Consider the following 22,824-nt stretch of genomic DNA (forward strand, 5'->3'; position numbering starts at 1 on the left):
AAGTATCTTCCCAATAGAGTATATATGAGTATATTAAGTATCTTCCCTATAGAGTAAGTAGGTTAAGTATCTTCCCTATAGAGCATATATATTAGTATATTAAGTATCTTCCCAATATTAGTATAGTAAGTATCTTCCCAATATAAGTATATTAAGTATCTTCCCAATAGAGCAAGTATATGAGTATATTAAGTATCTTCCCTATAGAGTAAGTATATTAAGTATCTTCCCAATAGGTGTATATTGAGTATCTTCCCAATAGAGTAAGTATATTAAGTATCTTCCCAATAGAGTAAGTAGGTTAAGTATCTTCCCAATATAAGTATATTAAGTATCTTCCCAATAGAGTAAGTATATTAAGTATCTTCCCTATAGAGTATATATATATGAGTATATTAAGTATCTTCCCAATAGAGTAAGTATATTAGTATCTTCCCAATAGAGTAAGTATATTAGTATATTAAGTATCTTCCCTATAGAGTATGAGTATATTAAGTATCTTCCCAATATGCGTATATTAAGTATCTTCCCTATAGAGTAAGTAGGTTAAGTATCTTCCCAATAGAGTAAGTAGGTTAAGTATCTTCCCAATAGAGTATATATATGAGTATATTAAGTATCTTCCCAATAGAGTAAGTAGGTTAAGTATCTTCCCAATAGAGTAAGTATATTAAGTATCTTCCCAATATGCGTATATTAAGTATCTTCCCAATAGAGTAAGTATATTAAGTATCTTCCCAATAGAGTAAGTAGGTTAAGTATCTTCCCAATAGAGTATATATAGGAGTATATTAAGTATCTTCCCTATAGAGTAAGTAGGTTAAGTATCTTCCCAATAGAGTAAGTAGGTTAAGTATCTTCCCAATAGAGTAAGTATATTAAGTATCTTCCCTATAGAGTATATTCAGTATCTTCCCTATAGATTAAGTATCTTCCCTATATATTAAGTATCTTCCCTATAGAAGTATATTAAGTATCTTCCCTATAGAGTAAGTATCTTCCCAATAGAGTATATATATGAGTATATTAAGTATCTTCCCAATAGAGTAAGTAGGTTAAGTATCTTCCCAATAGAGTAAGTATATTAAGTATCTTCCCTATAGAGTATATTAAGTATCTTCCCTATAGAGTATATTAAGTATCTTCCCTATAGAAGTATATTAAGTATCTTCCCATTAGGTGTATATTAAGTATCTTCCCAATAGAGTAAGTATATTAAGTATCTTCCCTATAGAGTATATATATATATGAGTATATTAAGTATCTTCCCAATAGAGTAAGTATATTAGTATCTTCCCAATAGAGTAAGTATATTAGTATATTAAGTATCTTCCCTATAGAGTATGAGTATATTAAGTATCTTCCCAATATGCGTATATTAAGTATCTTCCCAATAGAGTATATATATATGAGTATATTAAGTATCTTCCCAATATGCGTATATTAAGTATCTTCCCAATAGAGTAAGTATATTAAGTATCTTCCCTATAGAGTAAGTAGGTTAAGTATCTTCCCAATAGAGTAAGTATGTTAAGTATCTTCCCAATAGAGTAAGTATATTAAGTATCTTCCCTATATGAGTATATTAAGTATCTTCCCAATAGAGTATATATATGAGTATATTAAGTATCTTCCCAATAGAGTAAGTATATTAAGTATCTTCCCAATAGAGTATATTGAAGTATATTGAGTATCTTCCCAATAGAGTATATATATGAGTATATTAAGTATCTTCCCAATAGAGTAAGTAGGTTAAGTATCTTCCCAATAGAGTAAGTATATTAAGTATCTTCCCTATAGAGTATATTAAGTATCTTCCCTATAGAGTATATTAAGTATCTTCCCTATAGAGTATATTAAGTATCTTCCCTATAGAAGTATATTAAGTATCTTCCCATTAGGTGTATATTAAGTATCTTCCCAATAGAGTAAGTATATTAAGTATCTTCCCTATAGAGTATATATATATATGAGTATATTAAGTATCTTCCCAATAGAGTAAGTATATTAGTATCTTCCCAATAGAGTAAGTATATTAGTATATTAAGTATCTTCCCAATAGAGTAAGTATATTAAGTATCTTCCCAATAGAGTATATATATGAGTATATTAAGTATCTTCCCAATAGAGTAAGTAGGTTAAGTATCTTCCCAATAGAGTAAGTATATTAAGTATCTTCACAATATGCGTATATTAAGTATCTTCCCAATAGAGTATATATATGAGTATATTAAGTATCTTCCCAATATGCTTATATTAAGTATCTTCCCAATAGAGTAAGTATATTAAGTATCTTCCCTATAGAGTAAGTAGGTTAAGTATCTTCCCAATAGAGTAAGTAGGTTAAGTATCTTCCCAATAGAGTAAGTATATTAAGTATCTTCCCTATATGAGTATATTAAGTATCTTCCCTATAGAGTATATTGAAGTATATTGAGTATCTTCCCAATAGAGTATATATATGAGTATATTAAGTATCTTCCCAATAGAGTAAGTAGGTTAAGTATCTTCCCAATAGAGTAAGTATATTAAGTATCTTCCCTATAGAGTATATTAAGTATCTTCCCTATAGAGTATATTAAGTATCTTCCCTATAGAAGTATATTAAGTATCTTCCCATTAGGTGTATATTAAGTATCTTCCCAATAGAGTAAGTATATTAAGTATCTTCCCTATATGAGTATATTAAGTATCTTCCCTATAGAGTATATTGAAGTATATTAAGTATCTTCCCAATAGAGTATATATATGAGTATATTAAGTATCTTCCCAATAGAGTAAGTAGGTTAAGTATCTTCCCAATAGAGTAAGTATATTAAGTATCTTCCCTATAGAGTATATTAAGTATCTTCCCTATAGAGTATATTAAGTATCTTCCCTATAGAAGTATATTAAGTATCTTCCCATTAGGTGTATATTAAGTATCTTCCCAATAGAGTAAGTATATTAAGTATCTTCCCTATAGAGTAAGTATATTAGTATATTAAGTATATTCCCAATATAAGTATATTAAGTATCTTCGCAATAGAGTATATACAAGTATATTAAGTATCTTCCCTATAGAGTATATTAAGTATCTTCCCTATACAGTAAGTATATTAAGTATCTTCTCTATAGAGTAAGTATCTTCCCAATAGAGTATATAGAAGTATATTAAGTATCTTCCCAATAGAGTATATATGAGTATATTAAGTATCTTCCCAATAGAGTATATATATATATATATGAGTATAAAGTATCTTCCCAATAGAGTAAGTATATTAAGTATCTTCCCAATAGAGTAAGTATATTAAGTATCTTCCCAATAGAGTAAGTATATTAAGTATCTTCCCTATATGAGTATATTAAGTATCTTCCCTATAGAGTAAGTATCTTCCCAATAGAGTATATTGAAGTATATTAAGTATCTTCCCAATAGAGTATATTGAAGTATATTAAGTATCTTCCCAATAGAGTATATATATGAGTATATTAAGTATCTTCCCAATAGAGTAAGTAGGTTAAGTATCTTCCCAATAGAGTAAGTATATTAAGTATCTTCCCTATAGAGTATATTAAGTATCTTCCCTATAGAAGTATATTAAGTATCTTCCCTATAGAAGTATATTAAGTATCTTCCCTATACAGTAAGTATATTAAGTATCTTCTCTATAGAGTAAGTATCTTCCCAATTGAGCATATAGAAGTATATTAAGTATCTTCCCAATAGAGTATATAGAAGTATATTAAGTATCTTCCCAATAGAGTATATGAGTATATTAAGTATCTTCCCTATAGAGTAAGTAGGTTAAGTATCTTCCCTATAGAGCATATATATTAGTATATTAAGTATCTTCCCAATAGAGTATATATGTGAGTATATTAAGTATCTTCCCTATAGAGTACGTATATGAGTATATTCAGTATCTTCCCTATAGAGTATATAGAAGTATATTAAGTATCATCCCTATATATTAAGTATCTTCCCTATAGAAGTATATTAAGTATCTTTATATTAAGTATCTTCCCAATAAAGTAAGTAGGTTAAGTATCTTCCCAATAGAGTAAGTATATTAAGTATCTTCCCTATAGAGTATATTAAGTATCTTCCCTATAGAAGTATATTAAGTATCTTCCCATTAGGTGTATATTAAGTATCTTCCCAATAGAGTAAGTATATTAAGTATCTTCCCAATAGAGTAAGTATATTAAGTATCTTCCCTATAGAGTAAGTATATTAGTATATTAAGTATATTCCCAATATAAGTATATTAAGTATCTTCCCTATAGAGTATATTAAGTATCTTCCCTATACAGTAAGTATATTAAGTATCTTCTCTATAGAGTAAGTATCTTCCCAATAGAGTATATAGAAGTATATTAAGTATCTTCCCAATAGAGTATATATGAGTATATTAAGTATCTTCCCAATAGAGTATATATATGAGTATAAAGTATCTTCCCAATAGAGTAAGTATATTAAGTATCTTCCCTATAGAGTAAGTATATTAGTATATTAAGTATCTTCCCAATAGAGTAAGTATATTAAGTATCTTCCCTATAGAGTAAGTATATTAAGTATCTTCCCTATAGAGTATATGAGTATCTTCCCAATAGAGTAAGTATATTAGTATATTAAGTATCTTCCCAATATAAGTATATTAAGTATCTTCCCTATAGAGTAAGTATATTAAGTATCTTCCCAATAGAGTAAGTATATTAAGTATCTTCCCTATAGAGTATATTAAGTATCTTCCCTATAGAGTAAGTATATTAAGTATCTTCCCAATAGAGTAAGTATATTAGTATATTAAGTATCTTCCCAATAGAGTATGAGTATATGAAGTATCTTCCCAATAGAGTAAGTATATTAGTATCTTCCCAATAGAGTAAGTATATTAGTATATTAAGTATCTTCCCTATAGAGTATGAGTATATTAAGTATCTTCCCAATATGCGTATATTAAGTATCTTCCCAATAGAGTAAGTATATTAGTATATTAAGTATCTTCCCAATAGAGTAAGTATATTAAGTATCTTCCCAATAGAGTATATATATATGAGTATATTAAGTATCTTCCCAATATGCGTATATTAAGTATCTTCCCAATAGAGTAAGTATATTAAGTATCTTCCCTATAGAGTAAGTAGGTTAAGTATCTTCCCAATAGAGTAAGTAGGTTAAGTATCTTCCCAATAGAGTAAGTATATTAAGTATCTTCCCTATATGAGTATATTAAGTATCTTCCCTATAGAGTATATTGAAGTATATTGAGTATCTTCCCAATAGAGTATATATATGAGTATATTAAGTATCTTCCCAATAGAGTAAGTAGGTTAAGTATCTTCCCAATAGAGTAAGTATATTAAGTATCTTCCCTATAGAGTATATTAAGTATCTTCCCTATAGAGTATATTAAGTATCTTCCCTATAGAAGTATATTAAGTATCTTCCCATTAGGTGTATATTAAGTATCTTCCCAATAGAGTAAGTATATTAAGTATCTTCCCTATAGAGTATATATATATATGAGTATATTAAGTATCTTCCCAATAGAGTAAGTATATTAGTATCTTCCCAATAGAGTAAGTATATTAGTATATTAAGTATCTTCCCAATAGAGTAAGTATATTAAGTATCTTCCCAATAGAGTATATATATGAGTATATTAAGTATCTTCCCAATAGAGTAAGTAGGTTAAGTATCTTCCCAATAGAGTAAGTATATTAAGTATCTTCACAATATGCGTATATTAAGTATCTTCCCAATAGAGTATATATATGAGTATATTAAGTATCTTCCCAATATGCGTATATTAAGTATCTTCCCAATAGAGTAAGTATATTAAGTATCTTCCCTATAGAGTAAGTAGGTTAAGTATCTTCCCAATAGAGTAAGTAGGTTAAGTATCTTCCCAATAGAGTAAGTATATTAAGTATCTTCCCTATATGAGTATATTAAGTATCTTCCCTATAGAGTATATTGAAGTATATTGAGTATCTTCCCAATAGAGTATATATATGAGTATATTAAGTATCTTCCCAATAGAGTAAGTAGGTTAAGTATCTTCCCAATAGAGTAAGTATATTAAGTATCTTCCCTATAGAGTATATTAAGTATCTTCCCTATAGAGTATATTAAGTATCTTCCCTATAGAAGTATATTAAGTATCTTCCCATTAGGTGTATATTAAGTATCTTCCCAATAGAGTAAGTATATTAAGTATCTTCCCTATATGAGTATATTAAGTATCTTCCCTATAGAGTATATTGAAGTATATTAAGTATCTTCCCAATAGAGTATATATATGAGTATATTAAGTATCTTCCCAATAGAGTAAGTAGGTTAAGTATCTTCCCAATAGAGTAAGTATATTAAGTATCTTCCCTATAGAGTATATTAAGTATCTTCCCTATAGAGTATATTAAGTATCTTCCCTATAGAAGTATATTAAGTATCTTCCCATTAGGTGTATATTAAGTATCTTCCCAATAGAGTAAGTATATTAAGTATCTTCCCTATAGAGTAAGTATATTAGTATATTAAGTATATTCCCAATATAAGTATATTAAGTATCTTCGCAATAGAGTATATACAAGTATATTAAGTATCTTCCCTATAGAGTATATTAAGTATCTTCCCTATACAGTAAGTATATTAAGTATCTTCTCTATAGAGTAAGTATCTTCCCAATAGAGTATATAGAAGTATATTAAGTATCTTCCCAATAGAGTATATATGAGTATATTAAGTATCTTCCCAATAGAGTATATATATATATATATGAGTATAAAGTATCTTCCCAATAAAGTATATTAAGTATCTTCCCAATAGAGTAAGTATATTAAGTATCTTCCCAATAGAGTAAGTATATTAAGTATCTTCCCTATATGAGTATATTAAGTATCTTCCCTATAGAGTAAGTATCTTCCCAATAGAGTATATTGAAGTATATTAAGTATCTTCCCAATAGAGTATATTGAAGTATATTAAGTATCTTCCCAATAGAGTATATATATGAGTATATTAAGTATCTTCCCAATAGAGTAAGTAGGTTAAGTATCTTCCCAATAGAGTAAGTATATTAAGTATCTTCCCTATAGAGTATATTAAGTATCTTCCCTATAGAAGTATATTAAGTATCTTCCCTATAGAAGTATATTAAGTATCTTCCCTATACAGTAAGTATATTAAGTATCTTCTCTATAGAGTAAGTATCTTCCCAATTGAGCATATAGAAGTATATTAAGTATCTTCCCAATAGAGTATATAGAAGTATATTAAGTATCTTCCCAATAGAGTATATGAGTATATTAAGTATCTTCCCTATAGAGTAAGTAGGTTAAGTATCTTCCCTATAGAGCATATATATTAGTATATTAAGTATCTTCCCAATAGAGTAAGTATATTAAGTATCTTCCCAATAGAGTATATATGTGAGTATATTAAGTATCTTCCCTATAGAGTACGTATATGAGTATATTCAGTATCTTCCCTATAGAGTATATAGAAGTATATTAAGTATCATCCCTATATATTAAGTATCTTCCCTATAGAAGTATATTAAGTATCTTTATATTAAGTATCTTCCCAATAAAGTAAGTAGGTTAAGTATCTTCCCAATAGAGTAAGTATATTAAGTATCTTCCCTATAGAGTATATTAAGTATCTTCCCTATAGAAGTATATTAAGTATCTTCCCATTAGGTGTATATTAAGTATCTTCCCAATAGAGTAAGTATATTAAGTATCTTCCCAATAGAGTAAGTATATTAAGTATCTTCCCTATAGAGTAAGTATATTAGTATATTAAGTATATTCCCAATATAAGTATATTAAGTATCTTCCCTATAGAGTATATTAAGTATCTTCCCTATACAGTAAGTATATTAAGTATCTTCTCTATAGAGTAAGTATCTTCCCAATAGAGTATATAGAAGTATATTAAGTATCTTCCCAATAGAGTATATATGAGTATATTAAGTATCTTCCCAATAGAGTATATATATGAGTATAAAGTATCTTCCCAATAGAGTAAGTATATTAAGTATCTTCCCTATAGAGTAAGTATATTAGTATATTAAGTATCTTCCCAATAGAGTAAGTATATTAAGTATCTTCCCTATAGAGTAAGTATATTAAGTATCTTCCCTATAGAGTATATGAGTATCTTCCCAATAGAGTAAGTATATTAGTATATTAAGTATCTTCCCAATATAAGTATATTAAGTATCTTCCCTATAGAGTAAGTATATTAAGTATCTTCCCAATAGGTGTATATTGAGTATCTTCCCAATAGAGTAAGTATATTAAGTATCTTCCCAATAGAGTAAGTAGGTTAAGTATCTTCCCAATATAAGTATATTAAGTATCTTCCCAATAGAGTAAGTATATTAGTATATTAAGTATCTTCCCTATAGAGTAAGTATATTAGTATATTAAGTATCTTCCCTATAGAGTATATATATATGAGTATATTAAGTATCTTCCCAATAGAGTAAGTATATTAGTATCTTCCCAATAGAGTAAGTATATTAGTATATTAAGTATCTTCCCTATAGAGTATGAGTATACTAAGTATCTTCCCAATATGCGTATATTAAGTATCTTCCCTATAGAGTAAGTATATTAAGTATCTTCCCAATAGAGTATATATATGAGTATATTAAGTATCTTCCCAATAGAGTAAGTAGGTTAAGTATCTTCCCAATAGAGTAAGTATATTAAGTATCTTCCCAATATGCGTATATTAAGTATCTTCCCAATAGAGTATATATATGAGTATATTAAGTATCTTCCCAATATGCGTATATTAAGTATCTTCCCAATAGAGTAAGTATATTAAGTATCTTCCCAATAGAGTAAGTATATTAAGTATCTTCCCAATAGAGTAAGTAGGTTAAGTATCTTCCCAATAGAGTATATATATGAGTATATTAAGTATCTTCCCTATAGAGTAAGTAGGTTAAGTATCTTCCCAATAGAGTAAGTAGGTTAAGTATCTTCCCAATAGAGTAAGTATATTAAGTATCTTCCCTATATGAGTATATTAAGTATCTTCCCTATAGAAGTATATTAAGTATCTTCCCTATAGAAGTATATTAAAGTATCTTCCCTATAGAAGTATATTAAGTATCTTCCCTATACAGTAAGTATATTAAGTATCTTCTCTATAGAGTAAGTATCTTCCCAATTGAGTATATATGAGTATATTAAGTATCTTCCCTATAGAGTAAGTAGGTTAAGTATCTTCCCTATAGAAGTATATTAAGTATCTTCCCTATACAGTAAGTATATTAAGTATCTTCTCTATAGAGTAAGTATCTTCCCAATAGAGTATATATGAGTATATTAAGTATCTTCCCAATAGAGTAAGTATATTAAGTATCTTCCCTATATGAGTATATTAAGTATCTTCCCTATAGAGTAAGTATCTTCCCAATAGAGTATATTGAAGTATATTAAGTATCTTCCCAATAGAGTATATATATGAGTATTTTAAGTATCTTCCCAATAGAGTAAGTAGGTTAAGTATCTTCCCAATAGAGTAAGTATATTAAGTATCTTCCCTATAGAGTATATTAAGTATCTTCCCTATAGAGTATATTAAGTATCTTCCCTATAGAAGTATATTAAGTATCTTCCCAATAGAGTAAGTATATTAAGTATCTTCCCAATAGAGTATATATATGAGTATATTAAGTATCTTCCCAATAGAGTAAGTAGGTTAAGTATCTTCCCAATAGAGTAAGTATATTAAGTATCTTCCCAATAGAGTAAGTATATTAGTATATTAAGTATCTTCCCAATAGAGTAAGTATATTAAGTATCTTCCCAATATAAGTATATTAAGTATCTTCCCTATAGAGTAAGTATATTAAGTATCTTCCCAATAGAGTATATATATATATGAGTATATTAAGTATCTTCCCAATAGAGTAAGTATATTAAGTATCTTCCCAATAGAGTAAGTATATTAAGTATCTTCCCAATAGAGTATATTAAGTATCTTCCCAATAGAGTAAGTAGTTTAAGTATCTTCCCAATAGAGTAAGTAGGTTAAGTATCTTCCCAATAGAGTAAGTATATGAGTATATTAAGTATCTTCCCAATAGAGTAAGTATATTAAGTATCTTCCCAATAGAGTAAGTATATTAGTATATGAAGTATCTTCCCTATAGAGTATGAGTATATTAAGTATCTTCCCAATATGCGTATATTAAGTATCTTCCCTATAGAGTATATATATGAGTATATTAAGTATCTTCCCAATAGAGTAAGTAGGTTAAGTATCTTCCCAATAGAGTAAGTAGGTTAAGTATCTTCCCTATAGAAGTATATTAAGTATCTTCCCTATAGAAGTATATTAAGTATCTTCCCTATAGAAGTATATTAAAGTATCTTCCCTATAGAAGTATATTAAGTATCTTCCCTATACAGTAAGTATATTAAGTATCTTCTCTATAGAGTAAGTATCTTCCCAATTGAGTATATATGAGTATATTAAGTATCTTCCCTATAGAGTAAGTAGGTTAAGTATCTTCCCTATAGAAGTATATTAAGTATCTTCCCTATACAGTAAGTATATTAAGTATCTTCTCTATAGAGTAAGTATCTTCCCAATAGAGTATATATGAGTATATTAAGTATCTTCCCAATAGAGTATATATATATATATGAGTATAAAGTATCTTCCCAATAGAGTAAGTATATTAAGTATCTTCCCAATAGAGTAAGTATATTAAGTATCTTCCCTATATGAGTATATTAAGTATCTTCCCTATAGAAGTATATTAAGTATCTTCCCTATAGAAGTATATTAAGTATCTTCCCTATAGAAGTATATTAAAGTATCTTCCCTATAGAAGTATATTAAGTATCTTCCCTATAGAGTAAGTATCTTCCCAATTGAGCATATAGAAGTATATTAAGTATCTTCCCAATAGAGTATATATGAGTATATTAAGTATCTTCCCTATAGAGTAAGTAGGTTAAGTATCTTCCCAATAGAGTAAGTATATTAAGTATCTTCCCTATAGAGTATATTAAGTATCTTCCCTATAGAGTAAGTATATTAAGTATCTTCCCAATAGAGTAAGTATATTAGTATATTAAGTATCTTCCCAATAGAGTATGAGTATATGAAGTATCTTCCCAATAGAGTAAGTATATTAGTATCTTCCCAATAGAGTAAGTATATTAGTATATTAAGTATCTTCCCTATAGAGTATGAGTATATTAAGTATCTTCCCAATATGCGTATATTAAGTATCTTCCCAATAGAGTAAGTATATTAGTATATTAAGTATCTTCCCAATAGAGTAAGTATATTAAGTATCTTCCCAATAGAGTATATATATATGAGTATATTAAGTATCTTCCCAATATGCGTATATTAAGTATCTTCCCAATAGAGTAAGTATATTAAGTATCTTCCCTATAGAGTAAGTAGGTTAAGTATCTTCCCAATAGAGTAAGTAGGTTAAGTATCTTCCCAATAGAGTAAGTATATTAAGTATCTTCCCTATATGAGTATATTAAGTATCTTCCCTATAGAGTATATTGAAGTATATTGAGTATCTTCCCAATAGAGTATATATATGAGTATATTAAGTATCTTCCCAATAGAGTAAGTAGGTTAAGTATCTTCCCAATAGAGTAAGTATATTAAGTATCTTCCCTATAGAGTATATTAAGTATCTTCCCTATAGAGTATATTAAGTATCTTCCCTATAGAAGTATATTAAGTATCTTCCCATTAGGTGTATATTAAGTATCTTCCCAATAGAGTAAGTATATTAAGTATCTTCCCTATAGAGTATATATATATATGAGTATATTAAGTATCTTCCCAATAGAGTAAGTATATTAGTATCTTCCCAATAGAGTAAGTATATTAGTATATTAAGTATCTTCCCAATAGAGTAAGTATATTAAGTATCTTCCCAATAGAGTATATATATGAGTATATTAAGTATCTTCCCAATAGAGTAAGTAGGTTAAGTATCTTCCCAATAGAGTAAGTATATTAAGTATCTTCACAATATGCGTATATTAAGTATCTTCCCAATAGAGTATATATATGAGTATATTAAGTATCTTCCCAATATGCGTATATTAAGTATCTTCCCAATAGAGTAAGTATATTAAGTATCTTCCCTATAGAGTAAGTAGGTTAAGTATCTTCCCAATAGAGTAAGTAGGTTAAGTATCTTCCCAATAGAGTAAGTATATTAAGTATCTTCCCTATATGAGTATATTAAGTATCTTCCCTATAGAGTATATTGAAGTATATTGAGTATCTTCCCAATAGAGTATATATATGAGTATATTAAGTATCTTCCCAATAGAGTAAGTAGGTTAAGTATCTTCCCAATAGAGTAAGTATATTAAGTATCTTCCCTATAGAGTATATTAAGTATCTTCCCTATAGAGTATATTAAGTATCTTCCCTATAGAAGTATATTAAGTATCTTCCCATTAGGTGTATATTAAGTATCTTCCCAATAGAGTAAGTATATTAAGTATCTTCCCTATATGAGTATATTAAGTATCTTCCCTATAGAGTATATTGAAGTATATTAAGTATCTTCCCAATAGAGTATATATATGAGTATATTAAGTATCTTCCCAATAGAGTAAGTAGGTTAAGTATCTTCCCAATAGAGTAAGTATATTAAGTATCTTCCCTATAGAGTATATTAAGTATCTTCCCTATAGAGTATATTAAGTATCTTCCCTATAGAAGTATATTAAGTATCTTCCCATTAGGTGTATATTAAGTATCTTCCCAATAGAGTAAGTATATTAAGTATCTTCCCTATAGAGTAAGTATATTAGTATATTAAGTATATTCCCAATATAAGTATATTAAGTATCTTCGCAATAGAGTATATACAAGTATATTAAGTATCTTCCCTATAGAGTATATTAAGTATCTTCCCTATACAGTAAGTATATTAAGTATCTTCTCTATAGAGTAAGTATCTTCCCAATAGAGTATATAGAAGTATATTAAGTATCTTCCCAATAGAGTATATATGAGTATATTAAGTATCTTCCCAATAGAGTATATATATATATATATGAGTATAAAGTATCTTCCCAATAAAGTATATTAAGTATCTTCCCAATAGAGTAAGTATATTAAGTATCTTCCCAATAGAGTAAGTATATTAAGTATCTTCCCTATATGAGTATATTAAGTATCTTCCCTATAGAGTAAGTATCTTCCCAATAGAGTATATTGAAGTATATTAAGTATCTTCCCAATAGAGTATATTGAAGTATATTAAGTATCTTCCCAATAGAGTATATATATGAGTATATTAAGTATCTTCCCAATAGAGTAAGTAGGTTAAGTATCTTCCCAATAGAGTAAGTATATTAAGTATCTTCCCTATAGAGTATATTAAGTATCTTCCCTATAGAAGTATATTAAGTATCTTCCCTATAGAAGTATATTAAGTATCTTCCCTATACAGTAAGTATATTAAGTATCTTCTCTATAGAGTAAGTATCTTCCCAATTGAGCATATAGAAGTATATTAAGTATCTTCCCAATAGAGTATATAGAAGTATATTAAGTATCTTCCCAATAGAGTATATGAGTATATTAAGTATCTTCCCTATAGAGTAAGTAGGTTAAGTATCTTCCCTATAGAGCATATATATTAGTATATTAAGTATCTTCCCAATAGAGTAAGTATATTAAGTATCTTCCCAATAGAGTATATATGTGAGTATATTAAGTATCTTCCCTATAGAGTACGTATATGAGTATATTCAGTATCTTCCCTATAGAGTATATAGAAGTATATTAAGTATCATCCCTATATATTAAGTATCTTCCCTATAGAAGTATATTAAGTATCTTTATATTAAGTATCTTCCCAATAAAGTAAGTAGGTTAAGTATCTTCCCAATAGAGTAAGTATATTAAGTATCTTCCCTATAGAGTATATTAAGTATCTTCCCTATAGAAGTATATTAAGTATCTTCCCATTAGGTGTATATTAAGTATCTTCCCAATAGAGTAAGTATATTAAGTATCTTCCCAATAGAGTAAGTATATTAAGTATCTTCCCTATAGAGTAAGTATATTAGTATATTAAGTATATTCCCAATATAAGTATATTAAGTATCTTCCCTATAGAGTATATTAAGTATCTTCCCTATACAGTAAGTATATTAAGTATCTTCTCTATAGAGTAAGTATCTTCCCAATAGAGTATATAGAAGTATATTAAGTATCTTCCCAATAGAGTATATATGAGTATATTAAGTATCTTCCCAATAGAGTATATATATGAGTATAAAGTATCTTCCCAATAGAGTAAGTATATTAAGTATCTTCCCTATAGAGTAAGTATATTAGTATATTAAGTATCTTCCCAATAGAGTAAGTATATTAAGTATCTTCCCTATAGAGTAAGTATATTAAGTATCTTCCCTATAGAGTATATGAGTATCTTCCCAATAGAGTAAGTATATTAGTATATTAAGTATCTTCCCAATATAAGTATATTAAGTATCTTCCCTATAGAGTAAGTATATTAAGTATCTTCCCAATAGGTGTATATTGAGTATCTTCCCAATAGAGTAAGTATATTAAGTATCTTCCCAATAGAGTAAGTAGGTTAAGTATCTTCCCAATATAAGTATATTAAGTATCTTCCCAATAGAGTAAGTATATTAGTATATTAAGTATCTTCCCTATAGAGTAAGTATATTAGTATATTAAGTATCTTCCCTATAGAGTATATATATATGAGTATATTAAGTATCTTCCCAATAGAGTAAGTATATTAGTATCTTCCCAATAGAGTAAGTATATTAGTATATTAAGTATCTTCCCTATAGAGTATGAGTATACTAAGTATCTTCCCAATATGCGTATATTAAGTATCTTCCCTATAGAGTAAGTATATTAAGTATCTTCCCAATAGAGTATATATATGAGTATATTAAGTATCTTCCCAATAGAGTAAGTAGGTTAAGTATCTTCCCAATAGAGTAAGTATATTAAGTATCTTCCCAATATGCGTATATTAAGTATCTTCCCAATAGAGTATATATATGAGTATATTAAGTATCTTCCCAATATGCGTATATTAAGTATCTTCCCAATAGAGTAAGTATATTAAGTATCTTCCCAATAGAGTAAGTATATTAAGTATCTTCCCAATAGAGTAAGTAGGTTAAGTATCTTCCCAATAGAGTATATATATGAGTATATTAAGTATCTTCCCTATAGAGTAAGTAGGTTAAGTATCTTCCCAATAGAGTAAGTAGGTTAAGTATCTTCCCAATAGAGTAAGTATATTAAGTATCTTCCCTATATGAGTATATTAAGTATCTTCCCTATAGAAGTATATTAAGTATCTTCCCTATAGAAGTATATTAAAGTATCTTCCCTATAGAAGTATATTAAGTATCTTCCCTATACAGTAAGTATATTAAGTATCTTCTCTATAGAGTAAGTATCTTCCCAATTGAGTATATATGAGTATATTAAGTATCTTCCCTATAGAGTAAGTAGGTTAAGTATCTTCCCTATAGAAGTATATTAAGTATCTTCCCTATACAGTAAGTATATTAAGTATCTTCTCTATAGAGTAAGTATCTTCCCAATAGAGTATATATGAGTATATTAAGTATCTTCCCAATAGAGTAAGTATATTAAGTATCTTCCCTATATGAGTATATTAAGTATCTTCCCTATAGAGTAAGTATCTTCCCAATAGAGTATATTGAAGTATATTAAGTATCTTCCCAATAGAGTATATATATGAGTATTTTAAGTATCTTCCCAATAGAGTAAGTAGGTTAAGTATCTTCCCAATAGAGTAAGTATATTAAGTATCTTCCCTATAGAGTATATTAAGTATCTTCCCTATAGAGTATATTAAGTATCTTCCCTATAGAAGTATATTAAGTATCTTCCCAATAGAGTAAGTATATTAAGTATCTTCCCAATAGAGTATATATATGAGTATATTAAGTATCTTCCCAATAGAGTAAGTAGGTTAAGTATCTTCCCAATAGTGTAAGTATATTAAGTATCTTCCCAATAGAGTAAGTATATTAGTATATTAAGTATCTTCCCAATAGAGTAAGTATATTAAGTATCTTCCCAATATAAGTATATTAAGTATCTTCCCTATAGAGTAAGTATATTAAGTATCTTCCCAATAGAGTATATATATATATGAGTATATTAAGTATCTTCCCAATAGAGTAAGTATATTAAGTATCTTCCCAATAGAGTAAGTATATTAAGTATCTTCCCAATAGAGTATATTAAGTATCTTCCCAATAGAGTAAGTAGTTTAAGTATCTTCCCAATAGAGTAAGTAGGTTAAGTATCTTCCCAATAGAGTAAGTATATGAGTATATTAAGTATCTTCCCAATAGAGTAAGTATATTAAGTATCTTCCCAATAGAGTAAGTATATTAGTATATGAAGTATCTTCCCTATAGAGTATGAGTATATTAAGTATCTTCCCAATATGCGTATATTAAGTATCTTCCCTATAGAGTATATATATGAGTATATTAAGTATCTTCCCAATAGAGTAAGTAGGTTAAGTATCTTCCCAATAGAGTAAGTAGGTTAAGTATCTTCCCTATAGAAGTATATTAAGTATCTTCCCTATAGAAGTATATTAAGTATCTTCCCTATAGAAGTATATTAAAGTATCTTCCCTATAGAAGTATATTAAGTATCTTCCCTATACAGTAAGTATATTAAGTATCTTCTCTATAGAGTAAGTATCTTCCCAATTGAGTATATATGAGTATATTAAGTATCTTCCCTATAGAGTAAGTAGGTTAAGTATCTTCCCTATAGAAGTATATTAAGTATCTTCCCTATACAGTAAGTATATTAAGTATCTTCTCTATAGAGTAAGTATCTTCCCAATAGAGTATATATGAGTATATTAAGTATCTTCCCAATAGAGTATATATATATATATGAGTATAAAGTATCTTCCCAATAGAGTAAGTATATTAAGTATCTTCCCAATAGAGTAAGTATATTAAGTATCTTCCCTATATGAGTATATTAAGTATCTTCCCTATAGAAGTATATTAAGTATCTTCCCTATAGAAGTATATTAAGTATCTTCCCTATAGAAGTATATTAAAGTATCTTCCCTATAGAAGTATATTAAGTATCTTCCCTATAGAGTAAGTATCTTCCCACTTGAGCATATAGAAGTATATTAAGTATCTTCCCAATAGAGTATATATGAGTATATTAAGTATCTTCCCTATAGAGTAAGTATCTTCCCAATTGAGCATATAGAAGTATATTAAGTATCTTCCCTATAGAGCATATATATTAGTATATTAAGTATCTTCCCAATATTAGTATATTAAGTATCTTCCCAATATAAGTATATTAAGTATCTTCCCAATAGAGTAAGTATATTAAGTATCTTCCCAATAGAGTAAGTATATGAGTATATTAAGTATCTTCCCTATAGAGTAAGTATATTAAGTATCTTCCCAATAGGTGTATATTGAGTATCTTCCCAATAGAGTAAGTATATTAAGTATCTTCCCAATAGAGTAAGTAGGTTAAGTATCTTCCCAATATAAGTATATTAAGTATCTTCCCAATAGAGTAAGTATATTAGTATATTAAGTATCTTCCCTATAGAGTAAGTATATTAGTATATTAAGTATCTTCCCTATAGAGTATATATATATGAGTATATTAAGTATCTTCCCAATAGAGTAAGTATATTAGTATCTTCCCAATAGAGTAAGTATATTAGTATATTAAGTATCTTCCCTATAGAGTATGAGTATACTAAGTATCTTCCCAATATGCGTATATTAAGTATCTTCCCTATAGAGTAAGTATATTAAGTATCTTCCCAATAGAGTATATATATGAGTATATTAAGTATCTTCCCAATAGAGTAAGTAGGTTAAGTATCTTCCCAATAGAGTAAGTATATTAAGTATCTTCCCAATATGCGTATATTAAGTATCTTCCCAATAGAGTATATATATGAGTATATTAAGTATCTTCCCAATATGCGTATATTAAGTATCTTCCCAATAGAGTAAGTATATTAAGTATCTTCCCAATAGAGTAAGTATATTAAGTATCTTCCCAATAGAGTAAGTAGGTTAAGTATCTTCCCAATAGAGTATATATATGAGTATATTAAGTATCTTCCCTATAGAGTAAGTAGGTTAAGTATCTTCCCAATAGAGTAAGTAGGTTAAGTATCTTCCCAATAGAGTAAGTATATTAAGTATCTTCCCTATATGAGTATATTAAGTATCTTCCCTATAGAAGTATATTAAGTATCTTCCCTATAGAAGTATATTAAAGTATCTTCCCTATAGAAGTATATTAAGTATCTTCCCTATACAGTAAGTATATTAAGTATCTTCTCTATAGAGTAAGTATCTTCCCAATTGAGTATATATGAGTATATTAAGTATCTTCCCTATAGAGTAAGTAGGTTAAGTATCTTCCCTATAGAAGTATATTAAGTATCTTCCCTATACAGTAAGTATATTAAGTATCTTCTCTATAGAGTAAGTATCTTCCCAATAGAGTATATATGAGTATATTAAGTATCTTCCCAATAGAGTAAGTATATTAAGTATCTTCCCTATATGAGTATATTAAGTATCTTCCCTATAGAGTAAGTATCTTCCCAATAGAGTATATTGAAGTATATTAAGTATCTTCCCAATAGAGTATATTGAAGTATATTAAGTATCTTCCCAATAGAGTATATATATGAGTATTTTAAGTATCTTCCCAATAGAGTAAGTAGGTTAAGTATCTTCCCAATAGAGTAAGTATATTAAGTATCTTCCCTATAGAGTATATTAAGTATCTTCCCTATAGAGTATATTAAGTATCTTCCCTATAGAAGTATATTAAGTATCTTCCCAATAGAGTAAGTATATTAAGTATCTTCCCAATAGAGTATATATATGAGTATATTAAGTATCTTCCCAATAGAGTAAGTAGGTTAAGTATCTTCCCAATAGAGTAAGTATATTAAGTATCTTCCCAATAGAGTAAGTATATTAGTATATTAAGTATCTTCCCAATAGAGTAAGTATATTAAGTATCTTCCCAATATAAGTATATTAAGTATCTTCCCTATAGAGTAAGTATATTAAGTATCTTCCCAATAGAGTATATATATATATGAGTATATTAAGTATCTTCCCAATAGAGTAAGTATATTAAGTATCTTCCCAATAGAGTAAGTATATTAAGTATCTTCCCAATAGAGTATATTAAGTATCTTCCCAATAGAGTAAGTAGTTTAAGTATCTTCCCAATAGAGTAAGTAGGTTAAGTATCTTCCCAATAGAGTAAGTATATGAGTATATTAAGTATCTTCCCAATAGAGTAAGTATATTAAGTATCTTCCCAATAGAGTAAGTATATTAGTATATGAAGTATCTTCCCTATAGAGTATGAGTATATTAAGTATCTTCCCAATATGCGTATATTAAGTATCTTCCCTATAGAGTATATATATGAGTATATTAAGTATCTTCCCAATAGAGTAAGTAGGTTAAGTATCTTCCCAATAGAGTAAGTATATTAAGTATCTTCCCCATAGAGTAAGTATATTAAGTATCTTCCCAATAGAGTAAGTAGGTTAAGTATCTTCCCAATAGAGTATATATATGAGTATATTAAGTATCTTCCCTATAGAGTAAGTAGGTTAAGTATCTTCCCAATAGAGTAAGTAGGTTAAGTATCTTCCCAATAGAGTAAGTATATTAAGTATCTTCACAATATGCGTATATTAAGTATCTTCCCAATAGAGTATATATATGAGTATATTAAGTATCTTCCCAATATGCTTATATTAAGTATCTTCCCAATAGAGTAAGTATATTAAGTATCTTCCCTATAGAGTAAGTAGGTTAAGTATCTTCCCAATAGAGTAAGTAGGTTAAGTATCTTCCCAATAGAGTAAGTATATTAAGTATCTTCCCTATATGAGTATATTAAGTATCTTCCCTATAGAGTATATTGAAGTATATTGAGTATCTTCCCAATAGAGTATATATATGAGTATATTAAGTATCTTCCCAATAGAGTAAGTAGGTTAAGTATCTTCCCAATAGAGTAAGTATATTAAGTATCTTCCCTATAGAGTATATTAAGTATCTTCCCTATAGAGTATATTAAGTATCTTCCCTATAGAAGTATATTAAGTATCTTCCCATTAGGTGTATATTAAGTATCTTCCCAATAGAGTAAGTATATTAAGTATCTTCCCTATATGAGTATATTAAGTATCTTCCCTATAGAGTATATTGAAGTATATTAAGTATCTTCCCAATAGAGTATATATATGAGTATATTAAGTATCTTCCCAATAGAGTAAGTAGGTTAAGTATCTTCCCAATAGAGTAAGTATATTAAGTATCTTCCCTATAGAGTATATTAAGTATCTTCCCTATAGAGTATATTAAGTATCTTCCCTATAGAAGTATATTAAGTATCTTCCCATTAGGTGTATATTAAGTATCTTCCCAATAGAGTAAGTATATTAAGTATCTTCCCTATAGAGTAAGTATATTAGTATATTAAGTATATTCCCAATATAAGTATATTAAGTATCTTCGCAATAGAGTATATACAAGTATATTAAGTATCTTCCCTATAGAGTATATTAAGTATCTTCCCTATACAGTAAGTATATTAAGTATCTTCTCTATAGAGTAAGTATCTTCCCAATAGAGTATATAGAAGTATATTAAGTATCTTCCCAATAGAGTATATATGAGTATATTAAGTATCTTCCCAATAGAGTATATATATATATATATGAGTATAAAGTATCTTCCCAATAGAGTAAGTATATTAAGTATCTTCCCAATAGAGTAAGTATATTAAGTATCTTCCCAATAGAGTAAGTATATTAAGTATCTTCCCTATATGAGTATATTAAGTATCTTCCCTATAGAGTAAGTATCTTCCCAATAGAGTATATTGAAGTATATTAAGTATCTTCCCAATAGAGTATATTGAAGTATATTAAGTATCTTCCCAATAGAGTATATATATGAGTATATTAAGTATCTTCCCAATAGAGTAAGTAGGTTAAGTATCTTCCCAATAGAGTAAGTATATTAAGTATCTTCCCTATAGAGTATATTAAGTATCTTCCCTATAGAAGTATATTAAGTATCTTCCCTATAGAAGTATATTAAGTATCTTCCCTATACAGTAAGTATATTAAGTATCTTCTCTATAGAGTAAGTATCTTCCCAATTGAGCATATAGAAGTATATTAAGTATCTTCCCAATAGAGTATATAGAAGTATATTAAGTATCTTCCCAATAGAGTATATGAGTATATTAAGTATCTTCCCTATAGAGTAAGTAGGTTAAGTATCTTCCCTATAGAGCATATATATTAGTATATTAAGTATCTTCCCAATAGAGTATATATGTGAGTATATTAAGTATCTTCCCTATAGAGTACGTATATGAGTATATTCAGTATCTTCCCTATAGAGTATATAGAAGTATATTAAGTATCATCCCTATATATTAAGTATCTTCCCTATAGAAGTATATTAAGTATCTTTATATTAAGTATCTTCCCAATAAAGTAAGTAGGTTAAGTATCTTCCCAATAGAGTAAGTATATTAAGTATCTTCCCTATAGAGTATATTAAGTATCTTCCCTATAGAAGTATATTAAGTATCTTCCCATTAGGTGTATATTAAGTATCTTCCCAATAGAGTAAGTATATTAAGTATCTTCCCAATAGAGTAAGTATATTAAGTATCTTCCCTATAGAGTAAGTATATTAGTATATTAAGTATATTCCCAATATAAGTATATTAAGTATCTTCCCTATAGAGTATATTAAGTATCTTCCCTATACAGTAAGTATATTAAGTATCTTCTCTATAGAGTAAGTATCTTCCCAATAGAGTATATAGAAGTATATTAAGTATCTTCCCAATAGAGTATATATGAGTATATTAAGTATCTTCCCAATAGAGTATATATATGAGTATAAAGTATCTTCCCAATAGAGTAAGTATATTAAGTATCTTCCCTATAGAGTAAGTATATTAGTATATTAAGTATCTTCCCAATAGAGTAAGTATATTAAGTATCTTCCCTATAGAGTAAGTATATTAAGTATCTTCCCTATAGAGTATATGAGTATCTTCCCAATAGAGTAAGTATATTAGTATATTAAGTATCTTCCCAATATAAGTATATTAAGTATCTTCCCTATAGAGTAAGTATATTAAGTATCTTCCCAATAGAGTAAGTATATTAAGTATCTTCCCTATAGAGTATATTAAGTATCTTCCCTATAGAGTAAGTATATTAAGTATCTTCCCAATAGAGTAAGTATATTAGTATATTAAGTATCTTCCCAATAGAGTATGAGTATATGAAGTATCTTCCCAATAGAGTAAGTATATTAGTATCTTCCCAATAGAGTAAGTATATTAGTATATTAAGTATCTTCCCTATAGAGTATGAGTATATTAAGTATCTTCCCAATATGCGTATATTAAGTATCTTCCCAATAGAGTAAGTATATTAGTATATTAAGTATCTTCCCAATAGAGTAAGTATATTAAGTATCTTCCCAATAGAGTATATATATATGAGTATATTAAGTATCTTCCCAATATGCGTATATTAAGTATCTTCCCAATAGAGTAAGTATATTAAGTATCTTCCCTATAGAGTAAGTAGGTTAAGTATCTTCCCAATAGAGTAAGTAGGTTAAGTATCTTCCCAATAGAGTAAGTATATTAAGTATCTTCCCTATATGAGTATATTAAGTATCTTCCCTATA

This window comes from Triturus cristatus, chromosome 12 (genome assembly GCF_964204655.1).
Source record: "Triturus cristatus chromosome 12, aTriCri1.1, whole genome shotgun sequence".
Taxonomy (NCBI): domain Eukaryota; kingdom Metazoa; phylum Chordata; class Amphibia; order Caudata; family Salamandridae; genus Triturus; species Triturus cristatus.